Source organism: Protopterus annectens, chromosome 1.part1 (assembly GCF_019279795.1).
Source record: "Protopterus annectens isolate FY-2018-M chromosome 1.part1, PAN1.0, whole genome shotgun sequence".
NCBI classification, from domain to species: domain Eukaryota; kingdom Metazoa; phylum Chordata; order Ceratodontiformes; family Protopteridae; genus Protopterus; species Protopterus annectens.
In genome coordinates, this window is record NC_056726.1 from 801945030 (window position 1) to 801967089 (window position 22060).

Consider the following 22060-nt stretch of genomic DNA (forward strand, 5'->3'; position numbering starts at 1 on the left):
GTCTCACAGCAACAAATGACTGGTGCCAAAATCATGGCCTTAAGTTAAATGCAAAAATTTGTATTTGTTCTTAGTAGCACAGCTGTTTAGCTGACTGTGACTGATTCTACAACCACCACTACATACAAAGCAGATCTAAATATACTTGTTTTTGCAATTATTCTGTTTCAGTGAGAGTTAACAAAACTGTACTGCATGTATTTATTTGTTTCATCGAATATTGATTGAATATTGGTGGTCTCTCTCTCTCTCTCTCTCTCTCTCTCTCTCTCTCTCTCTGTCTCTCTCCCTCTGCAGTTTATTGTTACCACCCACCCATCTAAGTGTTGCTGTATTCTTAAACTTGGTAGCTTTGGAATTGCCCATCCCTGCTGTAAATTTGCCTTTGGACATTCCTCCCAGCCCCATCTCATTTGCTCACTCAACTGAGTATAGTGAGATCATTTGGGAAGGAATAGACACCCCCTTGCTTCTCTGATTTTGGACACTCCTACCAGTCCCATCTCATCAGCTCTTTCTACTGAGTACAGAGAGAGCATTTGGGAAGGCCAACCCCCTTAGTTTCTTAATCTTGAATTATCTTCTATTTCCTCCCACTCCACTTTCAAAAAAAAAACAATGTTACAAAGACGTGTCTGGAGTATTTCTCCCTGGGCCTCCGCTGAAAATTGGCTTTGTTCTAAGTCGGACTTTACCGGTTAACAAATGTTAAATAAATAAAAAATAAATAAACAAAACAAAAACAAAATTTACACTTTATTCAACTGCTCTTACTGTAACTGTGTTCTACCTACTTTATTATCCTATTTTGCTTTGCTGTGTGCTCTTAAGTGTTGGAGTGCTCTTATTCTGATGCACTTATTACTGCTTGTTAGTAGCCTGATTACATTTATCTGCTTTATCTGCTATTCTAAGCTTCTTAGTTTTGGTTTTTGCACTTGTGCTTCAGGCAATTATTTTACATTTTAGAATGTTTTTGTGGTCTGCACTCTTGTGGACAAAACCTTATCAAAACCCTCTCTCCATAATTCCACCAAGTATTCAGAACACTATGTTTGGACAATTCCCGTCAGTTTCTGCTAGCAGCTTGGTTGACATGGGCATGCTGAGACATTGTAGCAACTGCCTCATGTTCACTGTTAGCCCTCTTCTCCTAGCACATAATTCTTATACTTGCGAGAAATGCATCTACATCAGTAAACTGGAATCCATGCACTCTTGTGCCACAGTCCGTACTCCTGACAAAGAGGAGATTGCCAGCCCAAGCATCACACCACCCACTTCACATAGCCAAGCACAACACACAGCCACCTATGCAGAGGTCCTCAAGAAAAACTTACTTAAACAGCAGAGACCTCCAAAACACACTCACAAACATTCCACACACAACACCAAACACATCATACACAGCAGACAACACACCAGTGTCTCACAAACACAGCCCATAAGGCAAAACAATTAACCATCACAGCCCACAAGTCATAACAATAAAACAAACATACCAGTCATTGGTGACTCAGTTGTGAGACACACCGATGTCCCACTCACCAGGCTTGACAAGTAGAAGGTCATGGTCAGTTGTCTGCCAGGCGCAAAAATTCATTACATCATGCAAGCACTTAAGTCTGTCCACAACAGGTACAAGTATGACTCTGTCATTATCCATGTTGGTGTGAATGGCATGAGACATACCTCCCTGGACCATATGAAGACAGACATGATTGAGTATGTGCCACAGGCAGGTACGACCCTAGCCCTAAACAGCATCCTACCTTCACCAAGAATGATACCATAATACCAACAAAAAATAATTGACTTCAACAACTGGTTTAATTTCTGGTGTCTTTCTAAGGGGATCCCATATCTGTCTGCCAGGGATGACATGGTTGACAGGCCTCAATGCTTTGCCAGAAATGGCTTCCACCTGTTACCCCTGGGATTCTGGATCCTGGCCAAGGCTCTTGCCTCACCCATTCTGCCTTTTTTAGACTATGTCCCAAGACAAATCTTCCAAAATCAAAGATCTGTCAAAAAGCAAATTGAAGGTCATGCTGCTTAATTCTAGGAGCCTTAACCTAAAAATTCAAATACTAGAGGCTCTTCTCACACTGGAAGATGACATTGTCTGTGCAGTCAAGAAAACTTGGTTCAGGGCTGCGGAGAGCACCCCTGCCTTACCAGGCTATACCTCATTCCACACATTCCGAACCCAAAATGAAGATGAGAAGACTAAGGGTGGTGGAGTCTCTATCTTCATTAAAGATAGGCACAGCTCCAGATTGGTTTTTCAGCATGACACACTGGAATTACTCCGGGTGCAACTGACAGTTGGCAAGACAATCATCCAAATTATAGCCAGCTATAAACCTCCCTCCATGACTCAGGACACCCACTACTCCTACCTGGACCTACTTGACTCCAACAAGGTACCCCTTAACGCACTGATCCTTGGTGACTTCAACTACCCCACCATAGACTGGGTGAACTATTCCTGCACTAATGCACTCACCCAATGATTCCTTGACTTCATCAGTTCTAACACACTAGACCAGCTCGTCTCATCGCCCACAAGGGGAGATAACATTCTGGACTTGGTTCTCAATAACATGGGTGACCACTGCACCACTCCCATAGTATGTTCTTCCCTGATGAGATCAGATCATCGGTCTGTCTCATATACAGTGTCTCTCCCACCCAACCCTCTACAGCCATAACCAGGCTAAATAACTTCTCAAAAGCTGACTACAACCTCCTAAGGGAGGGTATCAGTAGCTTCCCTCCACAGCACCCTCAGAGGATGCAGACAACTATTCTGAACAGTACACCAATGCAGTATACAAGTACCTGTACAACTGCATGGACTCAGTCATACTCAACAGAATTAAAACTATAATTTTCTTGGGTGGCGAAAGCCAGGGTACCTTTTTGGCTAGGCTTATATAGGCCCTAGGGCCAATAGCTTAGTACCTACCTATGAACCTATAAAACCTGCTCCTCAAGGAAACACAACCTGTCTGGTGGACATCCTGTATCAACAGGCTTTACAACAAAAATAAAAAGCTGTTGTCCAAGGGTAAAAAGAAACAAATTCCAAATTGGAAAAACTCCCTCCTTAGCCTCAACAAGCAAATTAGATCACTAGTGAAAACCTCCAAAGCCAATTATGAATTGAAACTAGCCTCTGAAACAAAGAGAAACCACAAATCCTTCTTAAGTTACTTTAGGAACCTCCATGGCAAAGCCCAGGTTTGTTCCGAATTAGTACTTAATGATACCACTTACACTGATCCTGTTGACTTAGCCAACCTGTTAGCAGATAGATTCAGCATAAATTTTACCCTCCTATCCTCCCAAATGCCCATTCAACATCCCCAATATTTGTTCCATACCTCACATCTCTGTAGATCAAGTGTTAATGGCCCTCTCCAAGGCAAAGAACACAGCTTCCATGGGACTTGATAGTATCCCAGGCTGTATTCTGCACCATCTCCAACAAGAACTAGCTTTGCCATTGAACACCGTATTCAACCATAGCCCAAGTACAGGCTTCATTCCAGCAGAGTAGAGAACTGCCTTTGTCATCCCATTGCACAAAGGTGGTGCCACTACTGACCCTGGAAACTATCGCCCCATTAGCTTGAGAAGTCTGAACTGTAAAGCTATGGAGCGTATTATTATGGATCTCATAAACAAGGACATAGGCAATCTCCAAGCACTTGACCCCACGCAGTTCAGATTCATCAAGGGCAGATCTGGCCTGTTGAACCTGGTTAACTTCTTTGAGGTTGTCACTAAGGCCCTAGCTTACCTTGACTTGTCTAAAGCCTTTGGCACAATCACCCACTCGGGCATCATTGAAAAGCTAACCCAAGTTGGCATAAATCCCTATGTCATCAGCTGGGTGGCCAACTGGCTCACCAATAGGACCCACAAGGTCGAAATAGTTGCCTCCACCTCTGACAGCAGACCTGTCACTAGTGGTGTCCCCCAGGGATTTGTCCTGAGACTCCTACTGTTTGCCTGGATCTCTGAAAAGTAGATGCCAAAGACAAAAGGCCTGTGGCTGACCAGGTTTGCAGATGACTGTAGTTGGGTGATGTCATTGACTCCCTAAGTGATGTTAACATACTGCAAGAGGATCTCACAGCAACAAATGACTGGTGCCAAAGTCATGGCCTTAAGTTAAATGTAAAAAAAAATGTATTTGCATACCATTCGGGAAAATCATGGTCCCTACTGATTACCACATCAATGGCAACTCCTTAAGTATTCAACCTGTGGTGAGAGGCCTGGGTACTCAAGTTGACAACAATCTCACATTTGACCATTGTGTAGCAGCAGTGGTCAGAAAAGCCTTTTACTTGGTTCATCTCATAAGTAAAGGGATTACATCCAGAAAAAAGAGGTTATTACCTCTCTGTACTCCTCCCTTATTCGACCAACAATTAAGTATAACGCCCCATTTAGTATGTATCTCTCCAAACACCTGCACCAACTGGAAAGGCCACAGAAATACCTCACAAAGAGAATCCATGGCCTTCAACACCTATCCTATAGTGTCAAATCACTATCACTCTACTCAGTATTGTACAGATTGCTCAGAAGTGACCTATGTCTCGCCTAAAAGACAATATCAGCTCAGAGGTGATCTGTGTCTCACCTACAAGGCAATATCAGACCTTGCCCTACTAGCGAGGTCTCCATATCTGTAAGTCTAACACCTTGCGCATTACCTGCTCAAAAGGCCTAAATCTAATATGTGACATCAACAAAACCTGCTGGAACGATAGGTTTGTCTCCCAGATGCTGCCCCATCTCTGGAATAGACTTCCTTTACATGTCAAACAGAGTACATTGTTGACCCTCTTCAAGCGCAACCTTGATGAGTGCACGGGAAGCCACTAATTTGTCCCAGGAGTCCCACCTGTGTCCCTCACTGACAGGGACAACACGTGTTGACTGAGGTTTCTTTTTTGGGGATAAACTCTTGGCTAGGCTTATAAGGGCCCCAGGGCCATTAGCCTTGTAACCTGCTATGATCCTATGCTCCTATAAAAAATATATCATCATACCATTAGACAAAAACATGGCCCCTACTGATTACTACATTGATGGCAAACCCTAAGTGCATAACCTGTGGTGAGTGACCTGGGTACTATACAACAATCTCACATTCGACCATCATGTAGTGGCAGTGGTTAGAAAAACCTTTTACTTGGTTCATCTCATAAGTAAAGGGATTGCATATAGAAAAAAGGAGGTTTTTACCTCTCTGTACTCCTCCCTCATTAGGCCAATAATTGAGTATAACACCTCATTTGGTATGTACCTCTCCAAACACCTGCACCAACTGGAAAAGTCACAGAAATACCTCACAAAGATAATCCATGGCCTCCAACACCTGTCCTACATGTACAGGCTCAAATCACTGTCACTCTATTTGCTATCATACAGATTGCTCAGAGGTGATCTGTATCTTGCTTACAAGGCAATATTGGGCGCTTCCCTACTAGAGATGCTCCATATCCATAAGTCTAACTTATTGCACATTACCACTCAAAAGGCCTAAATCTAATATGCAACATCAACAAAACTTGCTGGAGAGACAGGTTTGTTGCCCAGAGGCTGCCCCATCTCTGGAATAGACTTCCCATACATGTCAAACAGAGTACCTCACTGATCCGTTTCAAGTGCAACCTTGATGAGTGGATGGGAAACCACAAATTTTTTCCCAGGGGTTCCACCTGTGCCCCTTAGTGACAGGGGTGACAGATGTGGACTGAGGTTGCTTTTTTGGGGATAAATTCTTGGCTAGGCTTGTAAGGGTCCCAGGGCCATTAGCCTAGTAACCTCCTATGATCCTATGATCATATAGCTTACCACTGACAGTACAGTTAGAGTTTATTTAGAACTAGATGTAAGGCTAGGAAAAGGGAACTATATTAAGACATGTTTATCTCTGGCAGGTAAAATGTTGAAGTCTGCAAAAGAGTAATAAATATGCAAAAGGTGTTTATTAAATATTGATATAGCACTAGGTTTGATGTTTCAAAGGGTGTATTAGACATATAGGGAATGTTAAAGTTTGGTACATGAAATGCTACCCCATGACTCAGCAAATCCTAAAAGAAGAAATGCTCATTTCATCAAAGTAAGCTGGGTTGACCATCCTGGATCAGTGCCATGAAGGGATGGAGCCCTTACTGTGACCCAGGCAACTCGGGTTTGATTTGTGTCCTGCTTCTTCGATGGATGGCGGGAAGGGTTAGTGTGCACAAAAACATACTGGGCACTGGATGGTGTTATCACCCTGGTGGAAAACAAGGGGGGGGGGCTACCACTCATGATCTGCTGAAAGGCAGGATTACTTGGTGGAAATGCCCCTCATAGAAGTGAATGGACTTTCTCCTTGGACAACCCATTACATGTCCCCTCTTGTGCCTACCCAAATTTTATTTTATTTGTTTACATTTGCTTACTGGGATGGTCCTGCTGGGCAAAACCCCCTTTTCAGGTGAGGTCAGAGGAAAAAAGTTCCAAATAAGAAAATGATACAATGCATAAAATACATTTTTAGAGAAACTATACATTCATTGAAATTAAGTAGTCAATTGTACATCTCCATTGGTAGCATAGATGAATAAAGTCCTAAGTATGACCCAGGCAACCTGGGTTTGGTTTATGGCTCATAAGGTTGATGGTTAATGGAGACATGCCTATCCTGGGGTGGGTGGGTGATGTATGAGCGTATCCCTATGATAATCCTTGATGGAGGCTGGGGACGTCCTTTGAAGGGAGAGCATGGTTGAAGGCTGGAAGATGTTCTGGCTGAGCTGCTGTGGAGGTGAGGTGATACGCCATGCTCTTACATTGCCTGCCCATCCAAGTCATACACTGTTACCATATGGAGGGGGGGGAAACAGGGTAGGTCATAAATGACACCCCCCCAGACAGATGCTTTGATATGCCAAGCCCTCGGTAGCCTAAAGATCCTTGACCAACATCAGCAATACGGATAAGTCTGGGTGGCAAGGAATGAACTGGTAAAAAAATAAAAAAAAAACAATCAATTTAATAGAGCCAGTAAAAATAAATAGAATGTTCATCTTTTAATTTCATTTGGTTTAATTTAGTTAGTAATAGCAGAGATGGTCAAGGTGGAGGGATGGAGAGGGAGCAGCAGAGTAAGACAGGAGATGATGCAGTGACAGCAGAGTGAGACAGGAGGTCGGATAGTGGTAAATATATAGGAGAGTATATAAGTAGAGAGGGCAGAGAAGGAACAGAGGAGAGGAGATGAGAGGAGAGGAGAAGAAGGGAAGTTTAGGTAAGGTCAAGTAGAAGTTGGATATATTAACTAAGGATAGAGCAAGAGCAGGATGATCACAGAGCACAGCAAGAGCAAATGTGCATAGTTTGAGCTATGAGAAAAAGAAAAAAATTCAACCTGCCCTTGATGGCTGTCTGAATGATGATTCCTCCCAGTCAACCCATACCCCAATGAAGGAAAACAAATTGTCCAATTTGGTGGGTGGGAGTTGATGATCATCTGACAGAAGGGTAATTGGTTATTTACCGTGGGTAGATCTTCATTGTTCCACTGGTTCGATGAAGTGGGATTTCAATATTTTGCATGTCGATAAACTGTGTTCCATAATATGGGATTTTGATGAAGTCAGGTAGATCCATATATAAATATATATGCACACACACAGACTATATATGGGTCTACCTGAGATGGTCGATAAGCCATTTGATCGACTCTCATTTGGTCAACAATTCATTTGGTCGACAAGCATGTTATGTGGGGGGCTTCACCCCCCACACCCCCCAATGTGGGGGGCTGTGCCCCCCCACACCCCCTAACTATATATATCAACTCCAGGGTCGCACAACATTGGGGAGGGGGGCAAATTTGCCTGTCGACCAAATGAATTGTCGACCAAATGAGATTCGATCAAATGGCTTGTCGACCATCTCAGGTAGACCCATGTGTGTATATATATATATATATATATATATATATATATATATATATATATACATACATATATATATATATATATATATATATATATATATATATATATATATATATATATATATATATAAAAAATATGTATATATATATACATATGCATATACATATATAAAATATATATATATATATATATATGTGTGTGTGTGTGTGTGTGTGTGTGCGTCTATGGTAGTGAGGAAATTATTCAATGTTGTGTAACTTATAAACAAAGAAATGGCATCTACGTCCGAAGAGGTTATACAGCATCTCCACTGTAATGGGCAGTCATCAGACATTTCATTGAGTACAGTGCCATTTTGGTATGTACCTAGCCAGGCACATCCAACCATTGGAAAATCCACAGATGTTCCTCACTAAAAGAATACAGGGCATTAACAATATGTCCTGTGCAGACCACCTCAAAGCCCTATTCCTGTGATCTGTTTCCTACAGGCTGTTTTAGGGAGATCTAAGCCTGGCATACAAGGTATCTTTGAACTCCAGTCTGATGGACCTGCTGCATAGCCCCAAAACAAACAACTTCAGAATTACTCATTCTAAAGAATTAAACGTTGTCTCTGATATAAATAGGTCCTGCTAGAGAGACATATATGTATCCCAGAGACTACCCAATTCACTGAAACAGGCTCCCCATCCATGTGAAACAGAGTTCCTTCCTAATCCAGTTAACGTTTAAATTGAGCAATTGGATGGAGAACAGGAAATTCATCCCTGATTTGGCACCTATGTCTCTAAGGGACACAGGCAGACTGTTATTGGTTTATCACCCAGGCTTCTGCTTGTAAATGCTTCATCTCCCAAGCCCCTGCTTACACTACCAAGTGTACCAGAGCTTGACAGAGATTTGAGATGCATGGCTAGGCATAAAAAGGCCCTGGGGATTGTTAGCCTAGTACACATCTATGAACCTAATATGTATAGCAGCTCCAAGATTGCACAACAGAAGGGTAAGGGCAAATTTCCTGACCTGCTACAATGGGATCTTACACAAAAAGCAGATGGATAAAACACTATTATGTAGAGAGTTCACTTTTCCAAGCATTTGTTCTTATTTGTAACAGCAAAAAGCATTTACTCTTATGAATTTAAGCTCTTCTGACCTGCTACCTGTATATATATATATATATATATATATATATATACATATATATATATATATATATATATATATATATATATATATATATACATATATATATATATATATATATATATATATATATATATAACTACACCCCGGGGATCACTTCGGTGGCTCTGCTTGACAGGGGCACAGGCAAATAACTTTCTTGGGTGGCGTAAGCCAGAGAATCTTGTTGGCTAGGCTTACCTAGGCCCTTGGGCCGATAGCTTAGTACCGACCTATGAACCTATATCTATATAAGTGTGTGTGTGTGTGTGTATATGTGTGTATGTGTGTGTGTGTGTGTGTGTGTGTGTGTGTGTGTGTGTGTGTGTGTGTGTGTGTGTGTGTGTGTGTGTGTGTGTCTATATATATATATATAGATTCACTTCAGAAGCTCGAAATACTGAAATATCGAATTCAGTATTTCGCGCCCAGAAAGTCGAATCCACAAAACCATGAAAACTCAAAACCGTGAAATTCAAAATCTCGCACACCAGTGATTTTGAATTTTGCGGTACTACTGCACACACATACACCATTCTCCCCACACACACACATAACCTGTCTACTATATGGAAGCACCCCCCCCATACCCACCCCACTTAAATATTCTCACTTTGAGGTTGCACTACATACAAACACACACAAAACACCACACAAGCTACATTCTCCTCGCACACACACATCACAGCAACAAAACACATTGACACACACCACAGTCCCTACCCAAAACCCTTAACACACACACTTACCTGAATACATAACAACAGCGAAAGTTCAGAAGCACGAAATTCAAAACCTCCGGTATTCGAGGTTTTGAATTTCATGCTTCTGAACTTTCGCTGTTCTCAGGATTCGACTTTTTGGGCTCAAAATACTGAAATTCGATATTTCAGTATTTTGAGCTTATGAAGTGAATCTATCTATATATATATATATATATATATATATATATATATATATATTGAAATGCACTACCTTCAAATTCTGTTCTCCCAAGTAAAACATATCAAAGAATTGAATTATTGAGCAGAGCACTTGAAGAAGACAAGAATTATTTCAACGGGGCATGTCTTTAGCACCCCTTATGTCCTCACTAAATTAAACATACCTACTCTATGATCACAAAAACCTCCTAAAAAGGGGGAAACTACCTTGTCTCTGATACTGAGTCATCTCGCGTAAATCCTGGGGTTCAGAAACAGTTTTCACATCTCTATAGGCAAATTTGTGCAAAGAACTGTCAATCTCGGGGTGAAGAGGATTCAGAGTCATAGTGAGCATGATTATAGAAACACGTAAATTCCATGACTTAGGTAACACGCAGATGGCAGTGTAATGATGCAGTAATGAGCTACAGTATTAAAATGTGGGTAAACAATATGGCTAATTCATTTAGAAGCATATATATTATATGCCAAGAGACACTAAATCCAGAGCTATGGACAACAACAAAAACTTGGAGTTGTGGCAGACAGACCTGAAATATATGTATGGGGTAGCCACCACACTACTACATCTATGTATACAAGAAGCCGTTATCACTGTTGGTAGTCAGGGTGTTGCACCTAGTCTCACACAGCGGTGAGAAGTCATGCACCCACACCTAAGACATCATGCCCTCCATTTTTGTGCTTTGCAGCCAAACCTCTCCCCCTTTTCCATCCCCTGTCTTGACTTTTCAACCTTCCCCATCTTTCTTTGTTTCACAGAAAAGGGTGTCTGCCTCATAAAACAAAAAATACCCTTCCTATTTCTCTCCACCTCCATTCTTACCTCCCCTGGTGTGCATACCTCTGATTTCTGTATTCCATCCCTACTTTCCCATGCACTTATTTCTACCCCATTTAAAATCATAAAACAGGTATAAAATAGATATAAGCACAGATGAAGGACATTTACTGTGGTTTCTAGATATTTTCATTGAGTCGCCATCTAGTGCAGTTCCACACATAGTGACATATTTTAAACATTCTACGTTGAACACTTGACGGAACTTTAAGCAGCAAACCATCACTGGCCCATCTACCAGGCTGCCTGCCTGACAGCCTCAGCAATCATCTACCTACCTATCTACTTAGGCAACGTCTTTATACCCCCAAATAATTCCATATATTAACAAGTACGCAACAACAAACAATTTTCACCTGACACTTTTATATCACTCCTCCAGCACTGTGACTGGTTCCCTCTAAAGCATCTTCAACTTGACTCTGCCGTACAATACTTTAATAATAATTTCCTAAACATACTAATCAGTTTAGCTACAGGAATATCTGTGTAAAATCAAACCATGCAACATGGTTAACTAAAGATACCAAAAAAACTACTAAAGTTTAGAGACAAAGTGTGGGCACAATATCAGGTGAAGAAAAGTTATAACACTCTAGATTGCTACCGCCAACTAAGAAACAATTCCAAAAAAAACAAATTAAGAATGATTAAAAAGCACACTATACTAAGATGGCACAAAAACACAAAAAAATTCACAAAAATTCTGGGGTGCTCTAAAGCAACTTCTTTTACCTAGCCAGTCTGCAACTCCAACCCTCACCACCACTAACACTAGTGACAGTATAGCAATCCAGTTTAACACACATTTTGCAAACACTATACTATCACTAATCAAAAACAATAATACTCTCATGTCCGGTCCTACAAAAGCCGAAACAGCTGCTAATCTCCTTCCAAAAAACGGTCCAAATCAGCACCATAGAAAAATCACTCAACAAGCTTAAATCCACATCTCTTGCAGCAGATCAACCTCCATCTGAATATCTCAAAGTAGCAGCAAGTGCTATCTCTTACCTCATCTCTCTTCTGATCACAGAATAATATATTTCCAAGCTCTGGAAAATATCCTATATCACCCATGTACATAAAGGTGGCACCTCAACTGACATCTCTAACGACCAACCAATTGCCATACTATCCCCACTGTGACAACAGCAATCAGGTAGGTCTGTTTGAAAATATCCCTGCAGATGTCCTGATAGGGAATGATTTTGATAATGCAGTACCTGTCTCAGCTATACTTTTGTAATTCTTCCCAGCTCCCCTTCCACAGGAAGTCGAGTTTCCTCTGAGAGTGGTACCTCACTGTCGGCCTGGGCACTACCACTCCCCTCTGCCTTTGCAGTCACTCTGTCCAAGGGAACATCATTACCTACCAGCAGCTGTGCTTCACCTTCGGGATCACTGCTACAGGGTAGCGCCCTCCCTGAAATAGCTACACCACCAGCCCTGGCTTCAGATGTGGTGCTTGTCTGAGTCTTCTGAAGTCTATTAGAGCCACATGTAGAAAAATATAGCTAGTTGAATGCATGTACACTTCTGTTTGCTAGAATATATGTAGGAAAATATAGCTAGTTGAATGCATGTACACTTCTGTTTGTTAGAATATATGTAGAAAAATATAGCTAGTTGAATGCATGTACACTTCTGTTTGCTAGAATATATGTAGAAAATATAACTAGTTGAATCCTTGAAACAGAACACGACATCAGGAAATACCAAAGTAACAGACTGCAAATTTCAAAGGTATTCAACAGCATACTGTTTCATGGACAAGATCCGAATGGTACAGAAGAATATATAAAAGACATTAAAAGTGTATGATGTTAGATCTGATTTCTTGTTAGATCTGTATACTGGAGAAAGTCTTTCATGCCATCTCAAAAGCTTAACTTCAGACATTAAAGCTGCAAACTGTACAGTATTGTACATGACGTCTGTTGCATCGACAAGTTATTTTATTAGTACTGGACAAAGTTTAAGAGGTTAATAGTCTGCAAAGTTGTTTTTACAAGGCACCAAAGCAGCAGCACAGACATCTGACAGACATCTGCAATTAATTTTTCAAGTTGTACTGATTATAGGTTGTTAAAGATTGCTGAGGTGTATATCAGGGGATGGATGAGATAGGCAGAGCAGCAGTGGCCTTCCATGCTTGATCAGACAAAAATTGTTCGGATCAGTAATAGCATACCTGATTTAATTGGTTTCTTTTTTTAATTTCTCCATATCTTTTGGGTTTCTAATACCTTGGCAGAATGGACCCCATTCCTAAATCAAAGTACGATTAAAATTCATGAAATCAGTATTGTTTCACTCTCTGATATCAGCCAGAAGTGCTCTTTGTAGCACCCGCAATGTGCTCAGTAATGATTCCTGCAATTTGTATGGAGTTACATGTATTGGTAACATATCTAAATATGATTGTAGATTTTTTTATTAAGACCCGTTGCTCCTACTACTATTGGAACTATCTGGGTATCTTTCTTCCACGTTGTTTTCATTTCTTCCTGCAAATCCTGATATTTTATGACTTTGTGCCTCTCTGTATGCAAGACACTGTAGTCAAGGGGTGTGGCAATTTCAATGATCAATGCTACTTTTGTCTTCTTTTCTTTGGCCACTATATCCATTTTTCTAGCATCTATCTTTTGAACTGTTGGTAATGGATGATCCCATGGGATGCAGACTTCATCATTTTCTATGATGCTTTGAGGCTCGTTTCCAGTGTTTTTCAGCCACTACAGTACCATAATGTTTGGACAATCCCCAATGCAACAGTCTTGACACATTATTATGCCTTTCAGTATACAGTCCTTCTGCCATTAGTATGTCGCAACCAGCAACAAAATGTGTGACCGTTTCCAATTCTGTTTTACAAAACCTACATTTGTCTGTTTCTCCCACATGTTTAATGGACTTTGTAAACCAATGTGTTCGTAGTCCACTATCCTGTGCCGCCAATTTTAACATTTCATCTCTTGGTTTGAATTCACCTCACCTTAACCATTCCTGTGTTCTTGTCTTATGGGTTACCTGGAGATTATCCAGATCAAATTTTAGGTGTTCATCAATAGTGATTCCAAGTAGTTTAGTGTGGTGGAGTAGTTCAAATACTGTGCCATGAGATTATTGAAGGATAAGTGGCTTAAGCAGTGGTGATACAAGTTTAGGTGCAATCGAGCCTAAGTTTTTTTTTTTTGGGAGGTTTAGGTCTAGGTTAGATTTCAGAAGTCAGGTTTTCACAGATGTGAAGGAATGTTGGAGTCACTTTTTAAAGTCCTGAAATAAAGGGAACTGAAAAGATGGTGGTGGAGTTGTCGCTGAACAGAATCAGAGAGGAGATGGTTAGTGCATTGGACAGACTGCCGACCTCTTTAACTGCCCTTATTTTGGAGGAATGTTTCTAATTTTAGGCTTGATTTCTCCCTTCACACAATTTTCTGCATCCCCTTTCTCAGACAGGATTTTTAAAGCTGGCTAATACATAGAATACATGACCAACATACTACTGGATCCAATAATTTAAAGAAAGATGACACACTTCTTACATCTCCATTTTTCAGAAGCAAAGATAAATGACCATATGTGGTTGAATTTTGAAGTATCGTTCATTAAGCATCTACCGATTTTATACCATTTCTTTGATAATGTCCTTATATGTTTCTGTCATTTTTGTCACTCTCTGTTTTGCAATCATGTTTCTTTGAGTAGTATCCCAGGAAGAATTATATGCTATTTGATATTCAGACTTTATGCTAATTAAATGCTCAGAACTTTTGGCTGGATGTTCCTACCTTTCAATGGTCTTTGTTTCTATTTTGAATGTCTGCAGATTGAGAGGTTTTTGGTGCTGTGAGAGGGCTGGAAGCCATGCTGACATGGTGAGAGGAAACTGCAGTTGAGGAGAAAAGTTAGCGGTTGTGATTCAATACATTTCTCTAAGATTTTTGAGAGAGGGAATAGAACAGGTATAGATCTGAAGTTAGAAATAACATTGGATGTGCCACCTTTGTGTAGCAGGAGAATGAAGGATCTTTTTGAAATGAAGGAGAAGTACAGTTCCTTGACTTAACTGTTAATTAAGATAAGGATAGGCTAGGTTAATCTTTCAGCTGCTAGCTTTAAATATACTGTGGGATGGTTATCTGGGGATGTGGTGGTGACTTTTAGATTTTTTTTTTGAGGTACTGTTTGACAGTTTTGGTGAGTACTGCTTTGACATCAGGAGCATTTTCTATATGGTATGCAGGCATTAGAAACTAGGTAGAATGAGTTGATGGGCTAGGGTGGATTACACTCTTTTGTGTCTGACTGGAGCATGAGAATTTAGAATGTTTAAAAATTATAGTTAAGGTGGATGACAACTTCATGTAGTGGTAGGAGCTTTATTCTGCTCCAATTGTAAGCCTGGAGGGATGCAAGGAATGAATTCTTGTTGAAGTTAGAAATTCCTGATAGTCTTGTAGATTTCTGACTTTCTGTGCTCAGAGAGCAGAGAGCAAATATTGGAAGGTAGTTGCTTAGGGTATCTGGTAGAACATATACAAGACTGATACGATTGTGTTATTAGTTAGGATCTAGTCTAGTATGGCTGATGAACCTGTGGATTTATTGTATTTAGAAGTGGAATTGATTAAATGAGTGAAGTTGAAAAGGTTTATACAGGGATGTTGATTTGGGAGTGTTGTGGAACACCAGCTGATGGTTACATCACTTGGAATGATAGTTTCATGTGGTATATTGGTGGACAACCAGAAGAGAGAATTGCTTCCAATATGTTACAGTTAGAGCCACTAAAAGAGGGATACAGAAGGCTGTTACACAAATAGACTTGGCTGAGTTAATCTTTAGGAAGGAGATCAGGATTTCTGCTTTTGAGAAAGATGGAAGTGATTTACAGCTTAGAGAAAGGTGGAGGTGAATTTGGTAGACTAGTGTAATGCTACAGCCTTTTTAGTTTGTGTGGTCAAGGCATAGTACGTTTTAATCAGTTAGCAAACTCTCTTCAGAGGCTTTAATGGATTTTAACCATATCTCAGTTATGGCTAGAATACCAGTATTGCTTTATTCAATCCAGGAGAGTAAGAAGGGAATTTTATTATATATGCTCTGGGTATTAATATAAAAGAGGTTTAGTGTATTTATGTTGGTTGATGGTATGATGTACTCATTGTTGGACAGATAAGGATCCCTGAGTTTGGGAGGATGGCCCCACTCTGTAGAAGTAATCAAAAGTGGGAGGGAAAATGACTTTACATGATTTGTATAGTTTAGTAGTTTGGTAACAGTAGGTAGCTTCAGTTTTTGAGAATAGGGGGTAGGTGTTAGGGAGTGATGGAAAGTGGTATGAGCAAGTTCTGGACTGACATCACAGTAAGATTAGATGAAAAAGAATATATCAATAGTTGTAGTACTGTAAAAGGGGAGTAGAGTGGGTGATGTGGTAGTTGAGAATAGCTCAGATGTGAGAACATGGATTATTGTAAGGGCTGGGACTACCATTTAGTTTGGATTAGAGCTTGTGGTAAAAATGATGTGAGTGGGGAGATAAGCATGCTGGTGATTTGGCAAGCATGGAGTTATAAATTATAGGTGGGAGAGTGTGCAGTGAATAGGCAGAGGAGGGAAGAGATAGGTAATTACTAGGCTGAGTTGCGAGGAAATGATGGGGAAGCAGGAGACAAAGGAAGTAATAGAAATTTTATTTAGTGGAGTTTGTGAATGGGTGGTGGGTACAAGGAGGAGTGGTTGAGTATAAATGTAGTGTAAGGGGGTGTGAGTGGGAACTCGGGATAGGTTAGCGGAGCTCCAGCAGAGGACTGATAGCTTCCCAATAAAAGACTGTTTTTACCCAGTTTTGCGGTATATATCTTTAGAGAGCAAATGCATTAACAAGTACTAGATTGATCAGGGTTGCAATAATAAACAGGTTTTGTTAAGAAATTCTACAAAAATGCAATTTACCTTATTGTAGAGTGAGGCAGCTGGAAGAAGTTGGATTCACTTGTCAAGAAGTAGAAAAGTGTTTTTTAGAATTGAGTCACCACAGCTATACCAGCTGAAGGGCAACAGATTTGAGGGGAGGAATAATCAGATAATAAATACAGAAGAATAAAGTTACACCCCCATAGATGGGTTTCCACCAAAAGTGATCTTTGAAGTAGAATGAGCAGACAGACAGAGAGGCAGAGTTTGTGTTAATCTGCTTGAGGTGTTATACCTTTTAATAATATTTTTATGGGAGCAGTTGCCCACCCCTGCTGTAAATTTGATTTGGGACACCCCTCCTAGTCTGGTGTTCACTCTACTTAATACAGAGAGAACATTTGAGAAGGCCAACCCACTTAGGTTCTTAACCTTGAATTTTTTTCTACTCCTCCTTCCTCCCTCTCTCCTTGTACTTTACTAAAAAAACTGCACTTTAATTTGCTTTTGCCTCTTCTTAAAAGTACTTAATTGTATTTATTCTGCTGCATTTATTACTGCTTGGTAGTAGCCTGATTAAATTGTAACTGCTATTCTAAGCTTTTTGGTTTAAGCACTTGGGCTTTAGACCAGTTGTTTTACATTAAGAAGGTTTGTGGTCTGCACTGTTGTGGCAGACAGATACCTTACATCCTTCTAAGTTGGGAATTGCTGATTAAAGGCTCAGTGTCTGTTATTCTAAAAGTGTATTAGTTCTGGTTTAAGCACTTGGGCTTCAGGACAGTTATTTTACATTAAGAAGCTTCGTGGTCTGTAATCTTATGGGAGGAGAGGTTAGATTCTGCCCTTCTGAGCTGGGAATTTCTGGTTAAAGCATTATTGTGCCTGCTTATTTGAACTGTTTCTTTCTGCAATTGGTATGCCCTGTTTGCTGTAGCATAGACTAGATTCAGGCATGCTGAATCTAGCTTTGTTTGTATAACATGAACACTAATCCAGGCCATCTTTTTTGGAGAAGGTTTCCCTGCACCTTAATGGCAGGAGTGTGCAGTTAGAAGTTATCTGATTGAAGACTGCTGGAACAGGGCTCAGTTGTAATCTTTTGTACTGGTTAATTGGGTAATTTGTTTAAATCAGTTTGCTCATTTTCTACTCTTATATATATAAAAAATTGCATTTTATTCATCTGTTTTACTGTATGTGTGTTTCTTCTTACTTTATTGCATTTATTCTGCTGCATTTATTACTCCTTGTTAGTAGCCTGATTAAATTGTAACGGATATTCTAAGCCTTTGGTTGAAGCACTTGGGCTTCAGACCAGTTGTTTTACATTAAAAAGGCTTGTGATCTGCACGGACAGGTAGCTTACATCCTTCTAAGTTGGGAGTTGCTGACTGAAGGCTTAGTGTCTATTATTCTAAAAGTGTATTAGTTCTCGTTTAAGCAGTTGGGCTTCGGGCCAGTTATTTCACATTAAGAAGGTGTGGTGTGCACTCTTGTGGGAGGAGAGGGTAGATTCTGCCCTTCTGAGCTGGGAGTTTCTGGTTAAGGCTTATTGTACCTGCTTATTTGAACTGTTTCTTTCTGAAATTGGTATGCCTTGTTTGCTGTAGCATAGACTAAATTCAGACCTGCTGAATCTAGCTTTGTTTGTATAACTTGAGCACTAATCCAGACCATCTTTTTTTGAAGAAGGTTCCCGTGCACCCTAGTGACAGGAGTATGCAGTTAGAACTTGTCTGATCGAAGACTGCTGGAACGGGGATCAGGTTTTTAGCTTTTTATTAGTTAATTTGTTTAAATCAGTTTGCACATTTGCTACTGTTATATTAAAAAAAATACACTTCATGCATCGCCGCTTAGCTAGGGTTAAACTATTCCCGGCGCCATAAAGTCTGCTCTTCAAATTTTCCCTTAGATCTAGCCAGTTTTTTTTAGTTTTAGCACTCAAATCTGTTTCTTTGAGCTCACCACTTGTTCAGAACTCATTGTAAGCACTAAATAAGCTACAAATGACTGCAGCACTCAACTTTCCTCACTTGTCTAGAGGAAAACAGTTTTTAGTACTTAATAAATAAGCACCTATCCAGGCATGTCTAAGAGTCAACTCCCGGTGTTTTCTCCTGTCTACCTGATGAATCTTGGCATCTTGGGGCAATGCAGCAATTGCCTAATGTACAGAGGCAACCCTCTCCTCCTACCACCCAACACTACAGACTGTGAGAGATGCACTTATATAGCCAAACTGGAAGCAAAGCTCTCTTCACCCAAGACTGGACTATACAGTCAAGAGGAAAAGGTAAACAGTTGCACCACACCACACTCATCACGTAGTCCCTCAAAACCTACACCACTAAAACACACACATAGCAACACAAAACAGAAACCTACATTCACGGAGGCTCTCAATAAAAATCTGCTCAAGCAACAGAGACCTCCAAAGCAGAAACACAAGAAACCTCCACCACCCAACAAAACCAAAATGACTCATAGCCCACAAACTCAGTGTGCCACTCAACCACAGCCCATAAGGCATAACAATGTACCCAACACTCTAGTCATAGGTGACTCTATAGTCAGGCACACTGATGTTGCACTCACCAGGCTAAACAAGGAGAAAGTTACTGTCTGCTGCCTGTCAGGTGTCAGGATCCGACACATAACGCACGCACTCAGGTCATTCCACAACAAGTACAAATATGACTCTCTCATTGTCCATGTTGGTGTGAATGACCTGAGACATACCTTCCTGGACTACATGAAAAGAGACTTGGAGGAGCTCTCTGATCTTGTAGCCCAGGCAGGTATGACCATTGCCCTGAGTAGCATGCCATCACCCAGAATGGTACCACAGTACAAGGACAAAATGATTGACTTCAACAATTGGTAAGCTTCTGGTGTCATTCTAAGGGAATCCAGTATCTGTCTGCCTGGGATGACATGATTGACAGACCACGATGGTTTGCCAGAGATGGCCTGCACCTGTCACCCTTGGGATTCCGGATACTGGCTAAGGCACTTGCCACCCCTATAGTGCCTATTTTAGGCAATGTTTAAATAACAGATTCACCACCGTAACAGGTACAAGCAAGCAAAATCTGAGGGTAATGCTACTCAATGCTAGGAATCTAAACCTGATAATGCATTCACTTGAGCACTCCTTAAAATGGAGAACATCGACATCTGTGCAGTGACAGAGACCTGGTTCAAGACTCCAGAGAACACCCCTGCATTACCAGGCTATAATTCATACTACACCTTTCGGCCACCTAACCTGGACCAAAACACTAAAGGCAGAGGCGTGTCCATATTCATTAAGGATATCCACACTTCCACGCTAGTTGCTCAGCATAATGCATCTAACTCTGGGCAAGACTGCAATCCAAATTGTAACTTGCTACAGATCCCCCACCATGCCTCAGGATTCCCACTCCTCATTTCTTGATACACAGGAAAGTACTAGGGTACAACCCAACACCCTAATAATGGGTGATTTCAACTACCCCACTGTTAACTGGGAAAACTACTCATGTACCAACTCTTTTGCTCAATGTCCTTGGATCAACTTATCCACACCCCCACCAGGGGCAGCAATATCCTAGACCTGGTCATTACCAACATGGGCGACCAATGTTCCGCACCAGAGGTCAATTCCTCGTTGGTCAGATCTGACCACTAATCAGCCTAGACATCCACATCCTGCCCCCACCCCCCATTAGGGAAACTACCGTAAAAGATTTCTCCAAAGCCAACTTCACGCTTCTTAAGACAGAAGTGGCAAACTTCATGACACCCATGCAGACAGACAATAGAGGTATGACTGCTGAATCCTACAAAAACGCACTTTATAAGCACTTACACTAATGCATGTATTGTGCTATCCCTAACAGAACCAAGATGCTATCCTCTAAAAAAAATGAAGCCAATCTGCTGGTCCCCTGCCATAAACAAACTCTACAAGAGAAGAAAGAAACTGTTGCAAAACAGTAAAATCCCATGATTGGAGGAACTCCCTGGTCAGCCTCAGTAAGAAGCTGAGATCCCTCATAAAATCCTCCAAAGCTAGTTACGAAAACAAAATCGCCACTGATTCTAAAGACAGCCACAAAGCATTCTATAGCTATGTCAAGAATCTCAATGGCAACACTCAGATCTGCTCTGAGTTACAGCACAATGGCACTAAATATACAGAAACAACTGATATTGCCAACATCCTGGCAGATAGGTTCAGTGCTAACTTTACCCCCCCTCTCACCCCCTAAAGGACCCATCTCTATACCGGAAGAATGCAAAATTCCTGTAATCACGGCTGCACAGGTAAAAACCACACTCACCAAAGCCAAGAACACAGCAACCATGGGACCTGACAACATCCCAAGCTGTGTTCTACATGAACTACAGAATGAACTGGTACCTCATCTAAGCACCATGTTCAATCATAGCCTCACCTCAGGCTTTGTGCCCAATGAATGGCGCACAGCGACGGTTATCCCACTCCACAAATGGGGAGCCACCACAGACCCTGGGAACTACCGCCCCATTAGCCTAACAAGCCTGGTCTGCAAGGCCATGGAACGTATCATCATGGAACTTCTAAACAAAGGCATTGGTAATCTCCAAACTCTGGACCCCACCCAGTTCAGGTTTGTAAAAGGCAGATCATGTCTCCTAAACCTGATAGACCTTCTTTGAAGCAGTCACCAAAGCCGTAGACGAGGGTAAGGTGGTTCACACAGCCTATCTAGATCTCACCAATGCTTTTGACACCATCCTCCACTCTGGAATTATAGATACACTCACTAAACTAGGTATAAATCCCTATGTCACAAGATGGGTTGCTCACTGACGGAACCCACACTGTGAAAGTAGCAGACTCCAAATCCGACTTCAAACCAGTGACAACTGGAGTACCACAGGGTTCAGTCCTGGGTCCTCTCCTGTTTGTTATCTACTTTTCTGAAGTACAGACTTACACAGAAGGTCTTTGGCTAATGAAGTTCGCAGATGACTGCAAACTAGGAGCCATAATTGAAACTCCTAACGATGTGGACATCCTACAAAAGGGCCTCACGAGACAGATGCCTGGTGTCAAAGCCAAACTCTGTACCCATGAGCTACCACATAGTTGGTAGTTTACTTAACACTGAAAGTGTGATAAGAGACCTTGGGAC